Genomic DNA, 10,455 nt, shown 5'->3' on the forward strand with positions numbered 1-10,455 from the left:
TCTGATAGGTTTTTTTTTTTTTAATCATTCTCTGCTTCTTTCTGGTGACACCTGATTTTTGTTTTAATTTTGCGAATGTGTTGGGCTCTCTGACAGCACTGTAGATGCTAATTTAAAGGTCTGCAGTAGTTTGTAGGCCCCTGCTTTCCGTGTTCCTAGAATCTCCCACGTCCCTCCTTCCTGCCCCCGTGCTGCTGGCCTTTACCAAGACCTTGACATGGAGCCAGCCCTGCGCAAGGACTGCAGGGTCTGCCCTCCAACTCCTTGGGCTCCAGGCCTGAGCAGGAAGCAAGGCACCTGGTGGGGAAACAGTAAAGGGTAAGTGCCGGCCGCTCACCAAAGAAAATGTGCTGGTCAGCAAAGACTGGAAAGGTGCACAGTCGCCCTGGCCTTGGGGACGCCCAGCTCAGCCTGTCCCAGCGACCGGCCTGCTCCCCTTGGAGACGCACACCTTCAACGCTGCACACCCAGCGCTGAGCAGGGCTTGGGGGCCAGCGCCCACGGAGGCTTCTGGGGAAGCGAGAGCAGAAACACCTCTTGAGAGGGCATCTGGCCACGCCGACTAGAGGTGGGTGTGTTTCCCCAGCAATCACACTTTGGAGAACTTAGCAAGAGAAATACTCTCACTTGCACGCCGTGACACATGCTTAGGGCATTTATTGGATTGATGTGGAGATGGCCTGAGTGTCCAGGCTCAGCAAACATTGAATAGAAGGTGGTCCATCCACCCTTGGATGTTGAGCAGATGGTCCATCCGCCCTTGGATGTTCAGTACATGGTCCATCCGCCCTTGGATGTTGAGTAGAAGATGGTGTGTCCACCCTTGGATATTGAACAGATGGTCCAGGCTGTGGAAGGAAAATGGAAAAGAGCTCAGTGTTGCTCAGAGTCTCTCAAATGGTGCCCAGAGGCCACTGAGGAAGCGGGCTGAGGCATGCTTCTGCCTGGGAGGAATCTGCCCTTTGACCACTTACTGTCCTGACAGAAGCATCCAGAACATCTGCCAGAAATTTAAGGTACTCATGGGACGCCCCTCCCCCCCCCGCCAAGATCCACCCCTGGCTCCTTGAGGACAGAGTCCGTCACCGCTCTCACCAGGCGGCGCGCACAGCCTCGTGGCTCTCCGTCGTCCTGACTCTTTCTCTTCCTGGGACGCTGCTCTGGTCCCGCCTGAGTCTGTGTCTCCCGAATCCTCAAGGCCCAAGTAGAACTCTGCACCCTTTGCAGCCGTGATACTGAAGACGTCTCGACAGGGTCCGCGGCAGACAGACAGTAGCTCTTGGAATAACTATTTCATTCCTATAAAGTGTAAGAACAGGGTTGGCAGAGTCAGAACTGCAGATATTAGGTTAAACCACACAAAATTGCTGGTTTTCATAATTTTGATGTACAAACAGTCACTTTCAAAAGATCCTCTGAATATATTTGCTTTTGGCAAAAGGCATGATTCAGGAGCAGTCAGAGGCGTGTATCAAGAGGAAAAAAAAAGTGTTCCAAGCCACGGGTGCAGTACAGCTTCTGGTTTTCTTTAAAAATAACAAGAAGACATAAAAAGAGTGCCCTCACATGTGTAATTCAAATTGTGTGCATGCTTGCACACATGTAGAGAAATGTGCAGAGGCAATAGCCCGATTTTTAACACCGTGCCTCAGAGAGATGGGTCTAAGGCCAGGATAAAGCTGGCTAACTTTTTCATTATCCTGTTTGACGTGCTACGATGAGCAAACACCGCTTTGGTAATTAAAGTATCGAGTAAAACAGAAGCTAAATGGAGTGAGAGGACCATCATGGTGATCCAGATTGCCAGGTCAGAAGAGGAGGCTCTCAGTGCATGTAGGCTTACTCTTTCAAGAGAACAAAACTCTCTTCCTGGGGGTGCTGGCTTGATTTGGGGCCGAGCCTCCCAGCCGCAGAAGAGCACAGCATTCAGGAGAGGGGACAGAGGTCTGGAGCCCGGGCAGACCTCGGGCCTGGGAGGCCTGGGGTGGGAAACAGATGTTCAGAAGGGACCAGGTGCTGTGTGACTGGTGTAGCGGAGGCCAGAAGGCTGCTCAGCACTGGGGAGAGCGCCCCAGGGAGGCCAGGGCCCCCGATGTCCCACCGCGGGCAGTGCTGAGAGCTGCTTCAGGGAGGGCAAGCCTGTCGCCTCATTCCTGGCACCCTCGTGTGCCCACTTGAGTCCCCGCACACCCAGCAGAAGGCTCCGGAGACCTCATGCCCCACTTCTGAGTGCCCATGAGGGCTCCTGGACTGTGGGCTGGCCCAGCCTCGTGGGTGAGACATCTTGGTCCAAGGCAGGGTGCTCGCCGCGGCCCCCACCGCCCCAGAAAACGGCTACTCTCCCAGCACTCCAGTCCTTCCAGCCCACCCCTCTACACGCTATAAGCCGGGAGGCTTTCCAGGGGAGACTCTGGCCCCCACCATTTTCCCTGTGTTCACGCCGACAGGCCCGGCCAACCTGGACGTCCACTAGACAGCACGTGTCTTCAGGCCTTCTCAGCGCTGAAAATCCTGGTTCTGGACAAGACTGTCCTGAGCGCAGCTGCCCCCACGCCCCCCACAGTCACCCGAGCCCCGGCTGGGGGCGCCCGCTGCCGCGCCTGGCGGGGCTGCTCGGCTCTGTCCTGCTCCCACGCACTCGAGGCTCCCAGTCACCAGGTGCTCAGTCGTCCCTCGAAACAGTCCCCTCAAGGCGCGCCTCTGAGCAGAGAGCTTGCTTTTGTTTCCAATTTTTAGGGACTGACTTTTTAGAGTTTCCTTATAGTTACATAAGCTACTTATGAGACCCCTCTAAACACAGCCCCTGACGCCCCTGAAGCCCCTAGTGGATCGTACGATAAATGAATCCTCCTTCAATGCAGGAGACCCGGCTTCGACCCCTGGGTTGGGAAGACCCCCGGGAGAAGGGAATGGCAGCCCACTCCAGTATCTTGCCTGGAGAATCCCGTGGGCTGAGGAGCCTGGTGGGCTACAGTCCCTGGGGTCGCAAAGTCAGACGTGACTGTGGGGCTCACACCGGCACTTCTAAACACAGCACATGAGGCCCGGGGACGTGGACTTGTCCCGCTCTGTCCCCCTCTCCCTCAAAGGCACAGAGGGTGGAACGCTTTCAGCCCAGCCCTTCGCTCCTAAGCCCCGCTGACCCAGGGTGCGAGTGTCCAGACACCAGGGCACCCACGACAGGAGCGGGCCGTGAGGGGCAGCGGGGGCCGGGGTCAGCTCCTGGGGGCCAAGCTGCTTGGGGGCACGCATCTCTTTGGCCCCTCCTGGGTCCCCTCTGTGTCCACTCTGGGGCCCAGCCTGGGGGCTGTGAGGCCCAGAGATCCAGACTCAGGTCCCAGGCACAGACCCTGCCCTCTGCATCCTCGGGAAGACGGAGAGGCAGAGCCTGTGGGCCTGCAGGGGTGAGCGCTGTGGGGAGCAAGAGAGGGCGGAGGGGGCCCTTCCCACCTCTGGTCGAGAGCAGGAGGGCCTCCAAGGAGATGCGGGATCGGGGGCCCTGAGGTGGACAACTGGGCAGAGCGCCCTGTCCGTGCAGAGGGCCAGCGAGTGCAAACCAGCCTGGCTTCCGAGGAGAGGGGCCAGCGAGTGCTCAAGGGGCTGGGCCGAGTCTGAGGGACGTGCCCTCCTCCTGTGTGCGTGCCGGTGCCTCCGGGGGCCTGGCTGGCACACCATTGGCAAGAGGCCCCTGGGCGAGGCACTGGGCGTGGACGTGGGGGCCAGGCAGAGGGTAGGATGGGGGGGGGGAGCTTTGCCAGGCTCCAGGGGCGGGGGCGGGCGCAGGGAGGTGAGAGAGCATCTCCAGGACTCTCGGGACTGCAGATGGGTCAGCCTGTGCCATGGGGGTGGGGGGACAGGGGTCTAGCACCGCGGCCCATGCTGGCCGCCCACGGCCCCAGAGCACCCACCCCCAGCCCACAGTCGGGCTCACGCTCTCCCCTCTCCCCCTCGGCTCCCCTCCCCCACCACTCCTGGAGGCTCCTGGTCTCCCTGGACCGCCCCTCCCCCGCCCTGCACCACAACGGTACCTCCCTTCTAGCATGTTCCACGGAGCATAAACAGGCAAACACTGCATTCTCAAGTCACGGGGAATAACGCTTTTCTCCCCAGGGGTCTTGTCGCCAACGTAATCAGGTTCTTTTGCTTCCGCTTGTTTTCGGTTTCCGGGATTGCATTTCCTTCTGGCTGGGTTAATTTTCTTCTCTGTGTGCACCAGAGTAGAGTGGTCCAGAGCCAGCCCAGGGCCGGGGCGCACCAGGAGAGGCCTCCCGACCCGCACCCCCGGGAGACGCAGAGCTCCCCCAACCGCCCCCGCCTCCTTCCACGGCGTGCGGGCCGGGACGGCACTGCTGTCCCCTGCCTCGGGCGTGCCGCGGCCTCAGAGGGACCAGGGCTGGACAGGGGGTCCCCGGGCTGGACAGGGGTCCCGCCACACCTGGGGCTGCCGGGCGGCCGGTCCCCAGTGCCCGAGAGGGCACCTTCCCTGCGGCTGGTTGGGCTCTTGGAGGCGCTGTGGCTCGGCTCCAGGAGAATGTCCCTGCAGGGTGGTTTTTGGCGACCTCACTTGGGAGTGTACCCAGCGGCTTCCCACCCAGTCTCGAGCCTGCCCAGGGGCGAAGGGTAGGAAGTGGGCCACGCCTCTTAGGGGGCAGCGCCCTGTCCTTGGCAGAGGGGGTGGGGTGGCCCACGAGGTCGCCGTTTGTCAGGCCCGACTTCTTTCGTGTGTGTGTTCTCTGTACTCCTTTTTTTCGTATTGCGGACACTTCCCTGTTTGGGAGTCAGATCGCCCACAGCGTGGCCAGTGGCTCTGAAGAGCCTGAGCTGCTCCATCCTGTAAAAGAACTCCATTTTGAAAAGGTTCCGGGCAAACAGACTTAGACGTTGGATATTGCCTAAACTTGCCCCACTGTGCACAAGCCAATCAGCCCTTAGGTTAAACCTTCTGACTTTAAGTTCAAGAATTTGTGATTTACCTTGGAAGTAATGAGTTACCTTTGTGATTTACCTTGGAAGTAATGAGTTACACTTGTGATTTACTTTGGAAGTAATGATCTACCGTGGAAGTAAAGAAACCAATCAGAAACCCACACACGACCCTATAGGAGAGGGTAACCAACCAGTAGCCCTTCAGCCTGAACACCCCCTTTGTTACCCTTTCACCTGAATATTCCCTATATAAGCAGTGTAACCCAGAACTCGGGGCTCCTCTCCCATAGCCGCTGTGTCACTATCGGTGGGAGCCCCAGCTCGAGCTTGGTAATAAAAGCTCTCTTGCTTTTGCATCGGATACCGGCTCCCTGGTGGTCACCGGGAGATTTCGCGACTTGGGCGTAACAGCTCCACGTGGCCCATCGCCGTAGCTGCATGCTGTTTTGTCCTCTGACTGTCCTGCGGCTGGTCCGAGCCAGGCCACCATGGGGCCATCACACGGGGACACCCTGGGCCACGTGTCACCACGGTCCTCTAGGGTGAGGGCTTGGGCGTGACACACTGCCGGGTGAGGAGCCTGCAAGCCGCAGAGAGGTGGCCACCGCCCACACCCTCCTCAGCTTGGGCTCCCCGGCGCCCTCGGTGGGCAGCCTGGCGCTTTACTGGGACGTGGATTTCCTGGGGTGAGGGAGGGCTCACCCCCTCCTGTGTGTTTATTCTCCTCTCGACTCTCCCCCACCGTGAAGTGCCCTTCAGTCTTATTTTTAAAGTACGATGGGCTGCGACCCGCAGTGTGCAGCGACTGGTGTCTGTGCAGACCGCGCGTGCCTCGCGTGCCCCTGTCAGGCTGGCGGGCTTCCTCTCAGGTGCCTGGGTGCAGGCCCTTTGCTGTGCGGAACACGTGCCGCCTTGCTCTGCTCCCCTCCCTTTACGAGCCCAAGGAAACCACCAGCAAAGTCGGGCCGCGCTCTGGGCGGGCCGCGTGTGCTGGGTCCAGTGCAGGGCAGCCGGGGGAAGCTGGGCAGCAGCATCGTCCCAAACCCCGCGGCAGCGCGGGCAGGATCTGCCTGCCCAGGGCTCCACGCAGAACCCGAGCCCCTCCCGAGCCGGGCGGCCAGGCGCCCTGGGACCATGACTTAGAGATGCCGCCTTCACAGCGCCCTATAAATTCTTCACTAGAGCAGAGCGCCGCAGAACTCATGCAAAATGAATCACGTTTTGTAATGGCCGTTGCCCGGAGTCTTTGGGGAAAATACTGTTTTCAGCAAGACAAAGCAAATTGCAGGCATCCCTGCAGGGGCTGGACTCACGCTCACAGAAGCACACTTCATCTGACACGGTTCCTCTAACGATCTCGTGTCATCTTTCATGGAACTCAGAGTGACAACTCCCACGCGAGGCGCGCAGGCGGCCGGCTGTCCTGGGGCTGCGATGCTGGGGCAGGGGCCCCAGGGCCTGAGGACGGCTGGCACCTCCCATCCGCTGCCTCTCCGAAGTCGGCACAGGCGGCTCCCAAGGGCCAGCGAGATGGCCTGTGGCCCCAGGTCCTCCTGTGCCTGGAAAGCGAAACTCAGCCCTTGAGGCCCCCATGGAGACCCCAGCCCCCGTGGCCCTCCACCCTGCTCTCCCTCCACGCCCAGCACAGCGGCATCAGCTCCAGGCTGCCAGCCTCCATGAAAAGCGAGGGCGGAGAAGTGGGGAGGGCCTGCAGCCCGCAGCTGACTGCATCACCCACACCTCGAAGAGCAGAGAGTGAGGGGCGGGACTCAGGCCCTGCTGACCTGGGCGTGGACGGAGCGGGCAGCAGCCTGTGGTGTGGGCGCAGGGCTGGAAGAGCCGCAGCCGGGAGAGCCCTGGGCCAGGCGCTCAAACAGAGGCTTGGCGGTCAAGGGCTGGGGAGAGACGCGGGCGCCCCAGCCCGCCCATCGGACATGCATGTCTGTGCACAAGCCAGCGGTGCCCCCGGCGGGGGGCTCAGGGCAGGCCTGAGTGCTGCTCTGCAGTGCCCGAAGACCCTGCATCGGGGAGGCTGAAGAGAGAGCAGCAGGGAGGCAGGACAACACACATGCCTCTGTGTGTGTGTGTGTGTGTCTGTGTGGAGTAGAATGTATGTGTGCCTGTGTGTACACACGTGCCTATGTGTGTGGAGTACGATGTATGTGTGGGTGTGTGTGCACACATGTCCTGTGTGTGTGTAGAGCAGGATGTATGTGTTTGTCCATGTGTATACGTGTGTGTGTGTGTGGTGGAATGTATGTGTGCGTATGTGTACACACGTGCCTGCGTGTGTTTAGAGCAGGATGTGTGTGTGTGTGCACATGTGCCCATGCGTGTGTGGAGCAGGGTGCATGTGTGCACGTGTGCCTGTGTGAGTCTAGAGCAGGATGAATGTGTGTGCGTGTGTACACGTGTGCCCATGTGTGTGGAGCAGGATGTATGGTGCATGCGTGTGTACACGTGTGCCCGTGTGTGTGGAGCAGGATGTATGGTGCATGTGTGTGTACACGTGTGCCCATGCGTGTGTGGAGCAGGGTGCGTGTGTGCACGTGTGCCTGTGTGCCTCTAGAGCAGGATGAGTGTTTGCATGGGTGTGCACGTGTGCCCACGTGTGTGTGGAGCAGGATGTGTGTGCATGTGTGTGTGCACACATGTGCCTCTGTGTGTGGAGCAGGATGTGTGTGTACACGTGTGCCCATGCGTGTGTGGAGCAGGGTACGTGTGCGCACGTGTGCCTGTGTGCCTCTGGAGCAGGATGAGTGTTTGCATGGGTGTGCACGTGTGCCTGTGTGTGTGGAGCAGGAGGGCCGTTAGGGCAGGAGGTGGAAAAGTCCCAGAAAGCAGTGACGTTTCCAAGCGGCCTGGATTTCTCTCAGGGCAGCAGGGCAGACTGGCCACGGGGTCTCCAGGCAAGGCTGGGAGGTCGAGATGGGGGCCAGAGTGGCAGGAGGGGGTGGGGAGGCCCCCGTGATTTGTCACGCATGTATGAGTTGCACGTGTGAACCATGTGCGTGGATCGTGTGTGAATTGCGTGTTCAAAGTGTGAGTTCTGTATGTGCGGATGGAGCACAGAGCAGGCGTGGGGCTCACGCTGAACTGTGTGTGCGGCGCGTGTCCGTGAGCGTGTGTGCTCATGGCCTGGCCCACAGGGACAGTCACCCGTCTGCCCACCTGCACTCCTCACCTTCACGTTGACAGTGTGATTGCCTTAAACACTTCTGCACAGGACAGCGAACCCGGGTGGATGCCCCCGACCTCCAACCTCGGGAGACAGATCTGGTTCCGTAAGGGACGCTCCCTGCAATGGCCCAGAGGAAGCTCGAGGCCCGTGGAGGCCCCCTGGGCCCGCACATCCCGGGAGAAGCCACGGGTCCGAATCCCCAGGCAGCTCGCTCGCACGCATCTGTCTCCCTGCCAGCCCCCACTGTCTCGGCTAGGCCCACCCCGCGGTGGGAGGTCTGCAGGTGAGGGGCACAGGGTGCCCCCAGAGCCGTGCGCTGCTGCCCCGGGCCTGCTTGGACGGTGGGTCTGAGCTGCTCCAGGCCTGGGCCTCTCCCAGTGCAGGCGTCACAGGGTCCCTGGTACATCCTGTCCCCCCCCGCACCCCAAGTCTCCCCGAGTGCAGAGTGGATGCTAATGTCTGCGCCTGCATGTCTGTGGCTGGGGTCTGGGCAGACACAGATCCTGTCTGGCGCCAGGGTGGGCAGGCCTGCCTCTGGGTCCTCGGTCAGTAGGGGTGGTGCTGGGATGAGCGTCCACTTCAAACCGCACGTGTGGGTCTGTGCGCTGCAGGCCTGGCACCAGGGGTGCAGACGTGGGTGGAGGGCTCCTGTGTGTCGCTGGGCAGGCAGGACCGCACAAGGACCACGACCAGATACGCAGCTGAGCCGAGGTCTGCCGTCTGCCTCCAGGGGCACGGACACGAGTGTCTCGGGACGCCCCATGGGGAGAGGCAGGGGATAACCCCTCCCAGATGGTGGCTGGGAGGCTGGAGCCAGGTTCCCAGGCCGTCTGAAGATCCGATGTCTGAGCAGGGGCCACAGGCCAACCTCTAGGGGTGGACGGGGGCAACACCTGCAGAGTCCCTGGTGAAGGGTGCCGGCATCAGGACCCAAGCCTCCCGAGGCCGCGGCTGAGTTCACACGGTGAGGCGGCTGTTTCCGGCTGTTTCCAGGACCGCAGCTGCTGAGCCATCCCGTCTTCCCGCTTGATCTTCGGCTCCTCAGGAGTTCCACAAGCTCCCGCCTGGGCCCCAGAGCCCCTCAAAGGCACTCTGGGGACAGGTAATGCCAACTGTTGCCCTGCGGGGGGAGGTCCTAGGGGCAGGTGGCCTCCTCTCCCACAGCCCTGCTAACGTCTTGTCGACAACCGCTGCTGTTTGAAGTGCTGAGTTCACTGCGGCTTGTTCCGCAGCGAGCGCTGACAGCTACTCTGCCCTGTGGTTCGTCTCTTCCCCGAGCAGACGTGCTCCATACCGCTCGCCTTGGAATGCCCCTGGGCCTGGAGACGAGCTGACGTGCAGCAGGCATCACACCCCAGCGTGCAGAGCTGAGAGTCACCTGCCCTCAGCTACAGCCCACGTGAGGGTACAGGGGCGTGCATGGAGGTTCCCAGTCCACGCGAGTGTGAACAAATCTTCAGAAACATGTACTGATAAACACCTCCATACGGGCCGCATGAGGGACCACCGCCTCCCCGATGGCCCCTCCCTCTCCGAGTGCCCTGTGCTCGGGGCGGGGGGCTTCACCACCCTGGTGTGGGGTAGGGCACCTCCTGCACCACCCACTCAGGCCAGCCCTCCCCAGGCTCACAAACGACCTTGACCATCCTCTGGGCTGCTCCAGGCCAGGGACCGCACCTACACCGGCCGTGTTCCCGCCCCAGAGGCAGCATCACAGTCATGGGCTTTGGTGCACAGACCTCAGCCTCGCCTGCCTCAGGCCTTCACCCTCTTTCCCACTGAACCGAGTTCACTGAAACCAAGAGATCGGAAGAGGGGAGGCGGCAACCTCAGCAGACGTTCAGTTTAGACCCTTTGGCTTGTCCCTGTGGTGGGCAAGATGGTCCAACCCAACCCTGAGCTAAAGCTTCAGCTCTGGTGTGCCCAGGCCTGAGCCCATAGACCCGAGCTCCCAGACCTGAGTCCCCAGACCTGAATCTCCAGACCTGAGTCCCCAGATCTGAATCTCCAGAACTGAACCCCCAAACCTGAGCCCCCAGACCTGAATCTCCAGACCTGAATGCCCAGACCTCAGCCCCGAGACCTGAGTCCCCAGACCTGAATCTCCAGACCTGAGCCCCCAAACCTGAGCTCCCAGACCTGAGCCCCCAGACCTGAGCCCCCAGACCTGAGTCCCAGACCTGAGTCCCCAGACCTGAATCTCCAGACCTGAGCCCCCAGACCTGAATCTCCAGACCTGAACCCCCAGACCTGAGCCCCCAGACCTGAGCCCCCAGACCTGAGCCGCCAGACCTGAGCCCCCAGACCTGAGCCGCCAGACCTGAATCTCCAGACCTGAGCCCCCAGAC

The 10,455-nt window shown here is 60.9% G+C and overlaps 1 long non-coding RNA gene across 2 annotated transcripts; it reads right to left on the reverse strand.

Annotated features, from left to right (window-relative positions):
• Positions 1 to 639: 639 nt before the first annotated feature.
• On the reverse strand, positions 640 to 4,575 carry LOC106991673 (uncharacterized). Of its 2 annotated transcripts, XR_001435901.4 has the most exons (3): positions 4,436 to 4,575; positions 1,096 to 1,299; positions 640 to 848 (listed from the first exon to the last, which is right to left on the reverse strand). It is a non-coding gene; the product is annotated as an uncharacterized LOC106991673 (long non-coding RNA). The 2 variants fall into 2 exon arrangements; XR_009596728.1 differs by lacking the exon at positions 4,436 to 4,575 and having other exon boundaries at positions 1,096 to 3,745.
• Positions 4,576 to 10,455: the final 5,880 nt, after the last annotated feature.

Source organism: Ovis aries, chromosome 16 (genome assembly GCF_016772045.2).
Source record: "Ovis aries strain OAR_USU_Benz2616 breed Rambouillet chromosome 16, ARS-UI_Ramb_v3.0, whole genome shotgun sequence".
In the NCBI taxonomy this organism is placed as follows: Eukaryota; Metazoa; Chordata; class Mammalia; order Artiodactyla; family Bovidae; genus Ovis; species Ovis aries.